Source organism: Calliphora vicina, chromosome 4 (genome assembly GCF_958450345.1).
Source record: "Calliphora vicina chromosome 4, idCalVici1.1, whole genome shotgun sequence".
Lineage (NCBI taxonomy): Eukaryota > Metazoa > Arthropoda > Insecta > Diptera > Calliphoridae > Calliphora > Calliphora vicina.
The window spans coordinates 51,394,996-51,409,301 of NC_088783.1; the positions used below are offsets into that span (position 1 = coordinate 51,394,996).

General features: G+C 30.0%; 1 protein-coding gene across 3 annotated transcripts in view; it reads left to right on the forward strand.

Annotated features, from left to right (window-relative positions):
- The first annotated feature begins 816 nt into the window (after positions 1 to 816).
- The window catches only part of mamo (maternal gene required for meiosis), a 595,590-nt gene continuing 582,100 nt past the window's right edge, over positions 817 to 14,306 (forward strand). For 2 of the 3 annotated variants that reach the window (XM_065509713.1, XM_065509718.1), the window contains exon 1: positions 821 to 1,496. The gene's annotated coding sequence lies outside the window, so the exon portion shown is untranslated. Of the gene's footprint in view, positions 1,497 to 14,306 lie in introns of all 3 variants that reach the window. The other variant, XM_065509714.1, reaches the window with a different exon arrangement.

The following is a 14,306-nucleotide window of genomic DNA, read 5'->3' on the forward strand; positions in this document are numbered from 1 at the left end:
CAAATGTCCTCCCGAAATTGGACTTTATCGGTCATAGATGTTTAATTTATACATGTATCTACACAAAATTCACTCCAAATAAATTTTATATATACAAAATTCATGTCACCAAATTTTGTTACGATCGGTCCATAATTAGTCATAGCTCCCATATAGACCCGCTTCCGAAAATCACTTTAACGTGCATAAATCGCTTAAAAATGTTGGTAAACACACAAAATTCAACATAGTTAACTTTATTATAGACATAAATCACATGACCTAATTTCATGGTGATCGGTCCATAATTGGTCATAGCCCCCATATAACCCCACTTCCGAAAATCACTCAAAAATATAAATTATTGAAATTTTAAAAGAACATTTTTTTTGCTCTTTTACTTAGTGTAGGGTATTATATGGTCGGGCTTGACCGACCATACTTTCTTACTTGTTTTTTTTTTAAATTTAACTGTGACTTTAGTTACAGTTTTGTTAACATTTCACTCGAAGGTAGAAATGCTTTCTGACTTTTAGTTTTTGTTCTGTCAGCTGTTTTGTGAGTAATGTCATAATTTTAGGACGTAAAAATTTGTGTGTAATTTTTTTTTTTTATATCAAAATTTTACTAACTCGAACGATCTATTCGAAATCATTTTTATTAGTTCTTTTTCATTAGTTTTTCAATAAAATCGTATCATAGTTATTGTTTTTTTCGAATATGTTGTTAATTACTATAATAATTTGTTTCACTTTTTACTCGTATCTTGACTTAATAAATTTTCTTACTTTATATTTTCTTCTATTTACAGGTTCTGATCGAAATATTGTAACAATTTTTAATACAAAAAAAAAAAAAAAAGCACAAAATTCTTCAAAAATAAAAGTGCTAGTGTTTCGAAAAAAAAATAATGCAATTACATAACGTATTTATAAACTACTAGATGAGAAAAGTTTCCAACTCAAAATAACGTGAAATACTCTTAAACAAAATAAACTCATTCTCAGCAAAATTAAATAAAATATTCTTTTTTTTATTTAATTAAAGAAAAACGTTAAAATTATTTAAAATAATTAAAGAAAACTAGAGCCCTGTTTTAATGATTTATTTTTAGTTAAAACAACCAACAAGCAAAGCAACAAGCCAGCCAACTTGTGCAAAACACAACTAAATAATTTATAATTTTTTCAAATACAACAAAATTACAAATTTTCAAAATAAAAATTTTCAACTTTCGTCAAGCTTACATTTTTTTGTTTTCAAAAACACACAGAGCTCTAGTAAAAACCAAAAAAAAAAACACAACATTTTTTTCTAAATCAAAAATTTAAAAGTTTGGGATTTTATTAAAAAAAAACAAAACAAAACAAAAAATTAAACAATTTTAAACACAAAATTTCAAGAAAAAAAAAAAACAAAAAACCAACATTAAATCACATTATGGGATTTTTGGCGAATTCATTAAGAAACCAACAACAAATTGTATTTTATAGGCGTATTTAAAACCAAAAAAAGCGGTAAGTTTGTTAATTAATTAATTTTATAGTTTTTTTTTTTGTTGCTGCTTTAATATTATTATTTATTATTAATAAATGTCAAGTTTTTCTTTTTATTTAGTTTTATTGTTCAAGATTAAAGAACAAAAAAAAAATTAGAAAAACTTTTTAATGAATTTTTAATTAAATACAACATTATATTGTAGATTTTTTTTTTATTTTATTTTATGGTTGCATTTTTTCTATGCTGCTCAATTTTCTTTGTGTTGTGTTTAAATTTATTATAAATATTGCAAAAAAAAGTAAAGCAGCTCAGCACAGAAATCCTCCGATTCCCTTGTAAATCAAGTCATTGTTTTCTGGTTCTCTACACAATTTTTCATTAATTTTAATCATATTTTTTATGTGTAACTTGACTTGTTGTCTAAAAAACCAAAAAATTGCGTGCTAATTTCATGTGCAAACCATTTTATTCACTTTTTTTTGGTTCGTTTTGTGTTTTTTTCTTTTTATTTATTTATAACAATTTATTATAAAAAAATATATATATCTACAATACTAATACACATATCACTGAATCGTCGTCATTTGGCATTGAATTTATGCACTGAGCGAAAAATTATGGCATACAATGAATTTAATTTAAGATTGCACAGATTTGACACGTATTTTGAGTTTGAGTTTTATTAAATTTGTTTAAGAAAATATTTAAAAAAAATATTTGTACTATATAAATTTATTCAAAGTATTGGCCATTGTTAGCTATGACCTTTTTCCCAAGTTTCTGGCAACATATGGATTCCGAGCCAAGAAGAACTGCTTATCTTTTGAGGCCAAGAACGAATCAAGCCAATTTCGGAAGTAGAGCGTATCACAGAGAGCGTTTTGCATCTATCGAAACAAATAGTAGTCGGACGGAGCACTATAAAGCGGTTGAGGCATATGGATTCCGAGCCAAAAGAATTGCTATCTTTTGAGACCAAGAAGAGAGAGCGTTCTGCTCTCTCTGGGAGAGAGCTTGAAATCGATCGAAACAAATAGTATTCGGACGGTTCAAGGTCTGGACTATATGGTGGGTGAGGAAAATCATCCCAACCACTTCTTTCTGAATAGTTTTTAATCGGTATTGCAACATGTGGCCGAGCGTTGTCATGATGGAATATTACTGTTTCATGTCTGGGCGTTTTTCGATCAATGCTTTCTTCAAACGTATCAGGTGAAATCGGTTCAGGATCCCTGTGATGGTCGGGCCAGATTTCAGCAGCTCATGATAGATAGGACACTTTTGCCACCCAATACAGAACATTACCTTAGCGCCATGGATATTTGGCTTTGGTATCGATTCGGCTGGTTGGCCGGGCTTTACTTACGATCTCTTACGATTCCGGTTATCGTATTGGATCCATTTTCCATTGCAAGTAATGATTCGATGCAAAAATGTTTCTCTTTTATAGCATTCAAGCAGGTTTTCGGTAAAGCTCGCTTCAAACGAATCAGATCACTTCGGTACAGTAGCCCTGTGATGGTAGGGCCACATTTCAGCAGCTCATAATAGATAGGACCCTTTTTCTCCCACCAAATACAGAGCATAACCTTATCGCCATGGATATTTGGCTTTGGAGTCGATTCGGCTGGTTGACCAGGTTTCACATACGATATCTTAACCTTCGGGTTATCGCAATTGATCCATTTTTCATCGCAAGTTATGATTCGATGCAAAATTGTTTCTCTTTTATAGCATTCAATCAGGTTTTCGGTAATGCTCGCTGCAAACGAATCAGATCACTTCGGTACAGTAGCCCTGTGATGGTCGGGCCAGATATCAGCAGCTCATAATAGATAGGACCCTTCTTCTTCCACCAAATACAGAGCAAAACCTTATCGCCTTGGATATTTGACTTTGTTGTCGATCCGGCTGGTTGGCCGGGATTCACAGACGATCTCTTACGATTCGGGTTATCGTAATGGATCCATTTTTCATCGCAAGTAATGATTGGATGCAAAAATGTTTCTCTTTTATAGCATTCAAGCAGGTTGTTCGCTGCAAACGAATCAGATCACTTCGGTACAGTATCCCTGTGATGGTCGGGCCACAATTCAGCAGCTCATAATAGATATAACCTTTTTTCTCCCACCAAATACAGAGCATAACATTAGAACCATGGATATTTGGCTTTGGAGTGGATTCGGCTGGTTTAGCCGGGCTTCTGGTTATCGTAATTGATCCATTTTTCATTCGATGCAAAAATGTTTCTCTTTTATAGCGATCTAGCAGCATTTCGGACATGCAAAATCGCCTTTCAAGGTCTCTCGCCATCAATTCGTATGGATGCCAATTTCTCTACTTTTTAATGAATTCAGCTGCTCTCAAACGTCTTGAAATTACTGCTTGAGTAGCTCCCAATGATTTTGCAAGTTCTTGTTGAGTCTTACAACAATCTTCATGGAGTAATGCATTCAAGTCTTGGTCTTCAACTTTTTTTGGCTGGCCTTTGTCTTAAAACAAATAACTCTGGTATTTGTGTTTCTACAAAGAGAGATATTTAAATATTTCATTAGATTTTTACGATTTTCACATGAATTAACACAGGGTTAGAGTTTGTCAGTGGTATTCTTAAGTATTATTTCCAATTTAATAATTCCTTAGAAAAGGCTTTTGTCCCGCAGAATGCGACTACTAATCGAGGTTTTATGACTTCCAATCCAACAAAGTCAAAGCAAATAGTTGTCTAATAATTGAAAATTAAGTATTTTGAATAATATCGAACTGTTACTTCAGAATGTAACTCTAATATTTGCTTTGGAGAAGGAGAGGAAAACAGATAGTATTTTTAGAACAATTTAAAACTATCAATTCGGAACGAAACTCAATCATTTGTTTCCCAGCAGTCTTTGGAGAAATAATGAAAAATAACCATCACACAAGGAAAATGTTTCCAACATTACAATAAGGATCTCACATATCGAGCATTCAAAGTTTCAAATTGATAAAAAGTTTTGCACAAAAGATAAAATTGTACAAAACTTGCATTTAAAATTGAATGGTTTCAGGAGCTCAATGATGTTTTGTATTTTGTTACGGACAAACAAATTTGAAGGAAATGGTCACCTGTTTATCTTGATAATTCTAGTTTCAGAGATATCGTTCACTCGTTCATAGTTTTCCCAAGTGCTTTTTAAGAAAAAATTTGAGGATCACAGGTGAAGGGACGGAAGTTGTGACTTTTTGAGCAAATTTGAAGGAAATGTAATAGCATCATTGATTTTCCAGGATGTTTTGAACAAACATGGTTCATTCGCTTCACCACAACAATAGGAGGATCGCAGATCGTCCTAAACAAATGACGTTTTAATTACTGAAAACAATTTGTACTTGGAATTGATGGGCCGTTGGCTTTCTTACCCCTGTAGCTGGAATAAATTTTGCAAAACTTGTGTTCTTGTAATTCTTTTTGAAATCCTCGTTGAATTTCATTCTTTGGGCAAACAAAGCTGATCACTAAAACATAAAATTACACGATTAATAGGCAGTAATTGCATGGTTTTATATGTGAATTGTGCACATCCAGAACTACATCATGACTAGCTGTGTTTGTCAGAAGAAATATTGTTCCGTGATACCAAACAAATCGTGAAATTATATATTTTTGGTTTCACAACAATCATTGGCGGTTTTTCAAAACCTCAAATGCTACAACTTGCATAGTAAACTGCGTCATTAAAACGAGTCTCAGATGAATTTATTTGGTGTTCCATATTAAAAACTAACTCCTCCCTTAGTTGGTTTTTGGTAAATTTCTGTAAACTGTACATTGTAAGCATCAAAATGAAACACATTATTATTAAAATGATTTAGAGAGCTTCTGGAAATATCGAATTCTTGTTCACGAAGTTTCTGGTCTCTTTAGGAACACGCACACAAACACTCACAAACTGTTTAGATGTTTTGTGGGGAAAGGTGATCAGTGTCTCACCTCAGTCAGCATATACTTGTTGGTATTCCATAATTCATTCAATGAATTCTCTTAGTTGTTGGCGTTTAGTTAACTTTCGTTTTTTAATCTCGTCCACTTCGCCATGTTGATGTATTTCAAAATACTCCTCCACAAAGAAGGTTGCTCCTTTTTGAAGCGCTCTAGTTTTAATAATCCCGAACGCTTTTTCTTTTTACAAGAACAATATTTTACCCCACATGATTCTCAAATAAGTCAACTATCAAAGAAACCAAAAGGATAAAGCAACAAAAACTGAACTAGTTCAAAAGAAATTGAGAAGGATTTATATGGTTTAGTCACACCATTAAAATTAAAAGTGTGTCTCCTTAAAGCAGTTGGCGCTGTTTAACCGAAGTTCCTATCAGTTCTTATTTACGTTGTTTCGTAGCCACGAAAACAGAAAACAAAGAAGACTGGAAACATGTTTCCCCAATAGATTGTTGTCTAATAATAGCAAGGTGATTTGTTGGTGACAGTCAATGTCAAACTTAAAAAGCTAAATCAATGAATATTATTTCAATCTATTGGAACATTTCAATGACAATGCGTAGAAAAAATTCCATCTTTCGATCAACAGAGCTTCCTGCAATTAAGACGCTGCACTTCAGTTACGAATTTCGCCTTTAGCCGCTAGATTTAAGTTTCTAAATCTAGCGATTCCTTCAAGGACTAGGATTTGGATTAGCTCTTAACTACAATTGATTAATCGTTGAACTCAATGTATATTGTGAACCCCAAATATTTTTTAAGTATTTTGAAAGAACTTCATTTCAAATGAAAACAAATTTAACGCAAATAATTAATATTTTTCGAGTAATGGCATCCTTCTGCTAAAAATCAAAAATTGCCACTTTTGGTGTTTAGAGAACAAACAGAAAAGGCATCCAAAATGTGTCGCTGTTCAATTCAATTACTGCCTAAGATATTTTCTGGTAGTTTACTCTCTCGCTTCGGTGATCAGAACTGCCCATCAATATCGTGTGATTTAACACCATTGGATTTCTTTTTATGACATTATTTGAAGTCAATGGTCTATGCCAGCAAACCCACAACTATCCTTTCGTTCAAAAATTCAAAGTTGAATAATAATTTATGCAAAATGGCCATGGAAAATTTTGGAAAAATATTACGTACGTGACAGGAAAAACGTGGAGGCAATTTGCCTCATATACTATTTCATACATGACTCTATTTTGTGTACACTACAATTCAATATAAAAATAACAATTTAGAGGATTAAAAACTGTACTTTCTATTTAATCATATCTTGTTTCAAAAACTGATATTCGACGATCTTCATGAAAAACATTCAGCTGTGAACGATGCACAGTGGTATGAGAATAAAAAAAGAGGGAAATAAATCTGTAACTTCTAAACCCTTACGCTGATTTGAATGAAATTTCACATACGCAAAGAGGAAGTGTAGTCGAGTTTAAGTTTTGAATTTGGACCTCATGACCCCACCAGGAGCGGGACCAGGGGGTTCCCAAAGTAGGACACCTCGGGTATGTTCAATTTTTAAAATTATCCTATTTCTTCGTTTGTGTTCCGATTTAAAAAGAATCTCCTCGTCGAGCACTACATAAAACATCGTCGTAGCTATCAATTATCTCTTATAGCTTAGGAGATATTGGCATTTGAAAATTTAATTTTCAACATTTTTACCCACCCTACACCAGTTTTTTGGTGACCGCCGTTCCAAATATTCTCCGATTTTATCCATTTTTCTTTTATAGGATTAAAAATAGATCTATATATCAAATAAAGAAAGAAGTGTTTAAAAATCATGACTGAATCCAAAGTTACATGCATTTGAATATAAAAAATTTAAAAAAGGCGATTTTTCGCATTTTTTTTGGGAAAAAAGCATTTTTATTCTTTTTAAGTTATCTAAAAATTTTCTAAGAGGATGTATAATGAATTTGTACTTTTTGAAAAGCTAACTTTACGCCAAATATTTTAAATGTAAAAAACATTTATAATTTTTGATACCGACGGGATCAGGTCCATTTAAAAAATGCCTATTTTTTATGTAAAATTCAACTTTTGGGCAAAAATTCTCAAATCGCATACTCGATATCAAAATATAGTAACCTATTTTAGATGGCCCAATAAGTTCTTAATTATTTTGTAAAGGGTTCCGATAACCCCGCCCCTATTTTGGATATTATAGCCAAAAAACGAAAAAATCACATTTTTGGGATTTTTCAAGATTTTTTTTGGAATTGCGGGATACTTGATTACAAATTTCAAAACTTGTTTCTATTTTTCCATTTTAAATAGAAAAATCTACATAACTGTGAAATTTCATTAAACAATATTCATAAATAAAAATTTTATTTCAATTTGAAAAATTTTTTTCTATGCAAAATTCAATAAAAAGCATTTTTTGTCATATTTTTCAAAAAAGTATTCCATGAATTTTTTAATTGTCAAAAGTTATATAGATTTTTGAAAAGTAGACAAAATCCTCTATCCATTGATATATAACATGTCTACCTTATGTTTTTTACGTGTCAAATAAATTAGGGAAAACAACTCGCTGAGAATTTACCAGATCCCTCTTTTTTATCCGTTTGAACTCGGAATGTGAGAAAAACACAAAGGTCTGACAGGGAGCTTGATTAACAATAATCAAAGCATTATAATACGATAAGTCCGTGACTTTTTGAATGAAACTCAGGTTTTCTTCTTTGAGCTCTATACACTTTGTCCAAAGTTTCTTCAATTTTTGTATCCCTTCCAAAATATTAAATTTGTCGAGGTCATCAAAATAGGTATTTGTTTGTGAGATGATTTCATTATTGAAGTCAAATCTCTTTACGGAGAGTCATTTCTTCAGGTGTTTGAAAACTAGAAATAGTTACTCGGTGCTTAATAAGGAGAATAGAGAGGAGGAGCAATTCGTAGCTTAATTCATGGATTTTAGCCATGGAATCTGCACATTTGTCTACTCTATTCGTTTGTGTTTTTCAGATACTCATTAAGAGCCTGTTTAAGAAGCACAAACAGCTAATTCGTTTTAAAAATTTATATGAAATGAATGGTATGACGACCCAATAAGTTGGATTATAACGCGTGCATTTAAAAAAACTGCCGCTATGACTTTATTGGATGACAAACACATCTTGGTCTTCTTTGGCGCCGATTCACTCCTAGAAACCAATTGTTTTGAGTGCTGTTTGGTCTCTGGTGATTTGTGCTGGATCCTAGTTACGAAACGGTGTAAAAACTCATCCATATTGCAGTTGAACAACGACAAACACTCCTGTGAAGTAGATTGTGAGCTTGTCCATTCAAATTGGAAACCACACTGAGCCATGTGAGATGCCTATGGCTTTCACAATCTCACGCACTTTCAATCTCCGATCGGCCAACAACATATCGTAAATTTTTTCAATTGTTTTGGGTGTAGAGACCTCAAATGGGCGTCCAGAACGTTCGGCATCTTCCGGACCACAACGAAATTCAGTAAACCACTTTTTTACCATTGAAACTGATGGTGCAGAGTTCCCAAGAGTTCAAGCTTTGCACTGGAGCACACGAAATTCACTTTTTTCCATTTTCTCCTCAAGTCACGTGGTATATTGCTATCAAAGGCTGTCAAATACAAACTAAATGACCCAGCTTGTTAAAATTTTTACAAGATTCAACTGAAAGATGGCTTTTGACAGGAGCAGTTTTGCCTTTTCTTTTAGGAGGTGGGAAATTCAAATTCATAACACCGGAATATTCAACATTTATTTAATCCATTTTTCGGATAGTGTTCATTTTCTAAGCTGCTGAACGAAGAACTACAAGTAATGCTTGATGTCAAACATTCACTTAAATTCTAGTAATAATAATTCTTTTGAAGTGGTTCAAACTGCACTTCTTTTTAGGTACGTTTGCTTATTTCCAGAGCTTTCTAAAGACATAGGATTTTATTAAGAAGCGTAGGTTCTATAGTAGTTTTATAATCTAGTTTACAATGTAATAAATAACATATATCCGTGCATTTCATATTGTGTCCAAGTAATTATAAATGAAACGAAAAAAAAACTACAACTTTTAACAAGTTTAGTTGTTAAATTAACGATTTTAAATAAATTTTAAATAAAATAAACATGTCTGTGTTGTAGGAAATAAGAAATTAAAACTAAAAAAAAGACCTACAACATTTGAGTACCTACAAACAAGTTAAAAGAAAATTTATTTTATTTAAAAATTGCTAAATTATACATAGTTTAAAGATATAAATGATGGAGTATGTAGGGTTTGTTGGTTGGCTACAAATCCACCTATTCAAGTAACATATTGTAGTACTCTAACTAGATTTGATACTTAAGACAAGTCGATTAAAATGTAAAGATAGAAAAGTTGGCCATAACATGATTAATTAAACAGCCAGCCTAATTAATATTAATTAACTCAAAATTTTTCTTTGTTACATTTTGCCAACGAGTGCAACTAATTTATACAATGGAGCAGCAAACTACATCATTTTTAATAAACTTTGTAGAAAATTGTAATTCATGTGTTAAAAAAATCTTAAGTAAATTGTGTAAAAATTAACAAGTTTTTGTATTTTCTTTCTTTTTTTTTTGCTAGACAGTTGATAGATCATTTTCTTGGTTTTTTTTGTAAGGAATTAAAAATGTTTCTTTTTGGTGAAAATGTAGTAGTTAATTTGAAGTGGCCATTAGTCATACATATTTTTGGCTAGATAGTGTGATTAAATGTCATTTAAAGAAGTTGTACTTTTTATTTGGGATGTCTTTGTTGTGTAGTGCCGACATTTGTGTGATAAAAATGTTAATATTAATGATTTGATACATGTTTTTTTGAGATTTTTGTTAAGGATTAGAAAAGAACATGTATTAAGTAGTCTGTGCTGTGCTAAGAAATTTAATTATCAATGGCTATTATGTAAAAAGTGATTCATTTAGAGGCATTGCTTCCGGTATCTAGCGAATTACTCTAGTAATATTGCCTTGAGTCATAGCTGTCCTCCTAGATCATGTGATATCACAAGTTATTAATTAGGGTTATGAGAAGTCAAAAATCTTTGTCTATATGCCAGCTACTGTTTAAAACTTGGAAGCTAACATTACACTCGAGATACCTAGCAATGCTGGAAAGAGTTTTCGAAAATTGCACCTTCCAAATTAAGTTTAGGATCCAGGTGAAGAGTGCCTCAGGGCATTGTTGCCGATTTAGGTGTAAAAAACAATAATTATGATACGATTTTATTGAGAAACTAATGAAAAAGAACTAATAAAAGAGATTCGTATAGATCGGGCGACTAAAAATTAGTAAAACTTTGATTAAAAAAAATTACACAAAATTTCATTATGACATAACTCAAAAAACAGCTGACAGAACAAAAACTAAAAGTCAGAATGCATTTTGACCTTCGAGGGAAATGTTAACAAAGCTGTAACTAAAGTCTCTTCTATTTTTAGATGAACAACATTTTTTTCCAGTTTCTTTAATTAATTTTTTTTTAATTTAAAAATTTTTTTTGGTGAAAAAAAAAATCGGGTTAAATTTTTTTTTCCAATTTTGACCCATTGTAGGTCCAACTTACTATGGTCTTATATGCGTCGTTGCAAAGGTCTTTGAAATGTCTATCATTAGATATCCATATTGTCTATATTAATGACTTAGTAATCCAGATATAGGTCAAAAATATGTAAAAAATTTAGGTTGTCCTGGTTTTTTCCTCATATCTCAGTCATTTGTGGACCTATTTTGCTGATTTTAAATAGCAAACTTCTCGAACGCATGTCTGAAGATTTGGATCCCGGAGATATCAGGGGTCTTCAGAAATTGATTTCGACTCCGCTATCTATAAGGATCCAGAATATATATACTTTATAGGGTCGGAAATGAAAAATGTAGAAATTACAAACGGAATGACAAACTTATATATACCCTTCTCACGAAGGTGAAGGGTATAATAAATGTCTGCCATTCATTCCGTAAATCCATTCCCAAAAGCTAATTCTTTAGCTTCATTCAAAAGCTTTTATTTAAATTGAAGTAATTCGTAATGGAACAAATTGATAGATCTTTAGAATGATTCAGGTTTGGTTAATTTAAATCTAATACAAATTGATGTATATAACGCCATAATAATTCGGACCTACAATAGGTTAAAATATTTTTTAACCCAATTTTTTTTTTCACCAACAAAATTTTTTTTTTTTCAGACGTATGTATTTTGTTACATTAATATAATTTTTATCAGCAAAAATATTTTTTTCAAAAGAAATCAAAAAATATTTTCAATCTTTATCTTAATGTATACTTTGGTGAAGAGTATCTAAGATTCGGGACATCCGAATATAGATCTCTTACTTGTTTATTTTCAAATTTTTCATCAATATTTCTATTTATATAAACTATTTTTAAAATTTTAACTTGAAATAAATTTATTCGATTATTCGACAATTATTGATCGAATAATTTTTTTATTCTAAACTGAAAATTTTATTTATTCGAATAAAAATTTTAACTTGAAATAAATTTATTCGATTAATCGAAAATTATTATTCGAATCATTTTTTATTCTAAACTGAAAAATTTTATTCATTCGAATAAAAATTTTAACTTGAAATTAATTTATTCGATTATTCGACAATTATTGATCGAATCATTTTTTTATTCTAAACTGAAAAATTTTATTCATTCGAATAGAAATTTTAACTTGAAATAAATTTATTCGAAAATTATTATTCGAATAATTTTTTTATTCTAAACTGTAAAATTTATTCATTCGAATAAAAATTTAAATTTGATATAAATTTATTCGATTATTCGACAATTATTGATCGAATCATTTTTTTATTCTAAACTGAAAAATTTTATTCATTCGAATAAAAATTTTAACTTGAAATTAATTATTCGAAAATTATTATTCGAATCATTTTTTTATTCTAAACTGAGAAATTTTATTCATTCGAATAAAAATTTTAATTTGATATAAATTTATTCGATTATTCGACAATTATTGATCGAATCATTTTTTTATTCTAAACTGAAAAATTTTATTCATTCGAATAAAAATTTTAACTTGAAATAAATTTATTCGAAAATTATTATTCGAATAATTTTTTATTCTAAACAGAAAAATTTTATTCATTCGAATAAAAATTTTAACTTGAAATAAATTTATTCGATTATTCGACAATTATTGATCGAATAATTTTTTTATTCTAAACTGAAAAATTTTATTCATTCGAATAAAAATTTTAAATTAGAATAAATTTATTCGATTATTCGACAATTATTGATCGAATCATTTTTTTATTCTAAACAGAAAAATTTTATTTATTCCAATAAAAATTACTTTCTTTCCTCGATTTTCTGAAACATCCACAGAAAAAAATTATTTCCAAAGAATTATTATTATTTAAAACTCAACTGTACTTTATCACATTGCAATGTTAAAAAATATCAAATAAAACAAATTTTATTCTTTGCTTTTTTTGGCGAACTGCGAAATAAATATATTTAAAAGAAAATAAAATAGAAATCAATAAATACCACATCAAATGCACCAAACTCGGTAAATAACCACCTTTGCCATCATGCCACAAACAGACGCACAAACGTACCCACACCGCACTGCACCACCCACTTTTCCACAGGCCAACATGCAGTCACTCTTTTACTTCCCATTAAAAACCAACTCAAACCTTTAAATTATTGCCAAAAAATGAAAGAAAAAAATATGTATTAAGTAAAAGAAGAAAAGAAAACGTAAAAAATCCATTTTGCTCTCGAACTCTCACTACTAAACCCCCCACCAACACCACCGCCTAAAAGTATACTCCCGAAAATGCAAAGAAAAAAAAAGAAACGTAAGTATGCATATATGTATGAATGCATACATACAAATACTTGCTGCTGCCTTTGGTCTATTATCCTTTTTTGTATATTTAAACAAATACTCACACACTCTCCTACTAATGTACAAAAAAATATTTTATATATTTTTCTACATAAAAATACATACATATATGCAGAGAAACATAAAAAAAAAATTTGTTACCAAAATAAGACAAAACATTCCCGAAAAAAAGAACAAACCAAGTTAAAAATGTTCATATAAATGTAGAATTCTTTATACGTTTTCTTCATTTTTTTTCCACTAAAATCCATATACACACTGCATTTTGTAAAAAGGAATAATATTTTATAAAAATAGGTATGTGTTTGTGTATGTACATTACATTTTATTCATTTACAGGATACAATTCTTCTATACATTTACAAACACTGCTATGTGTCTGTATTTGTTTGGTTGTTTCAGTGTGAATATAGACAAAACGACAGACAGTCAATGTTACAGATAGACCGATTGACAGAAATATCAAACCAAATTACGAAAGTACATTTATATATTTATGTATGCGAGAACATTCGAATTTTATTTGATTTTATATATGGGGACCTTAAAAGAATGGCTTTATTTGGTATGAAGAGTTTCAGGCAGATATTTAGTAAAGATCTACAGCATACACAGAAAAAACTATTTCTTAAAACGTTTCAATTCAGATATATGTATATCACATATTGAACTGGTTTCAATTATTTCATAATTGAATTAAGTATTCATGTGCTCAAAAACAAAATTTTCTGATATTTTCTATTGAAATTTGAGTTTTGAATTTGATAATTTCGACAATTGAATATAAAATTTTCGTTATTGGATGAAATTTAAATACAAAAATTATTGAAGAGATAATTTTCGTAATTGAAAACACATTTTTTTTATTTTTGTGTTTTCAATTACGAAAATTATCTCTTCAATAATTTTTGTATTTAAATTTCATCCAATAACGAAAAT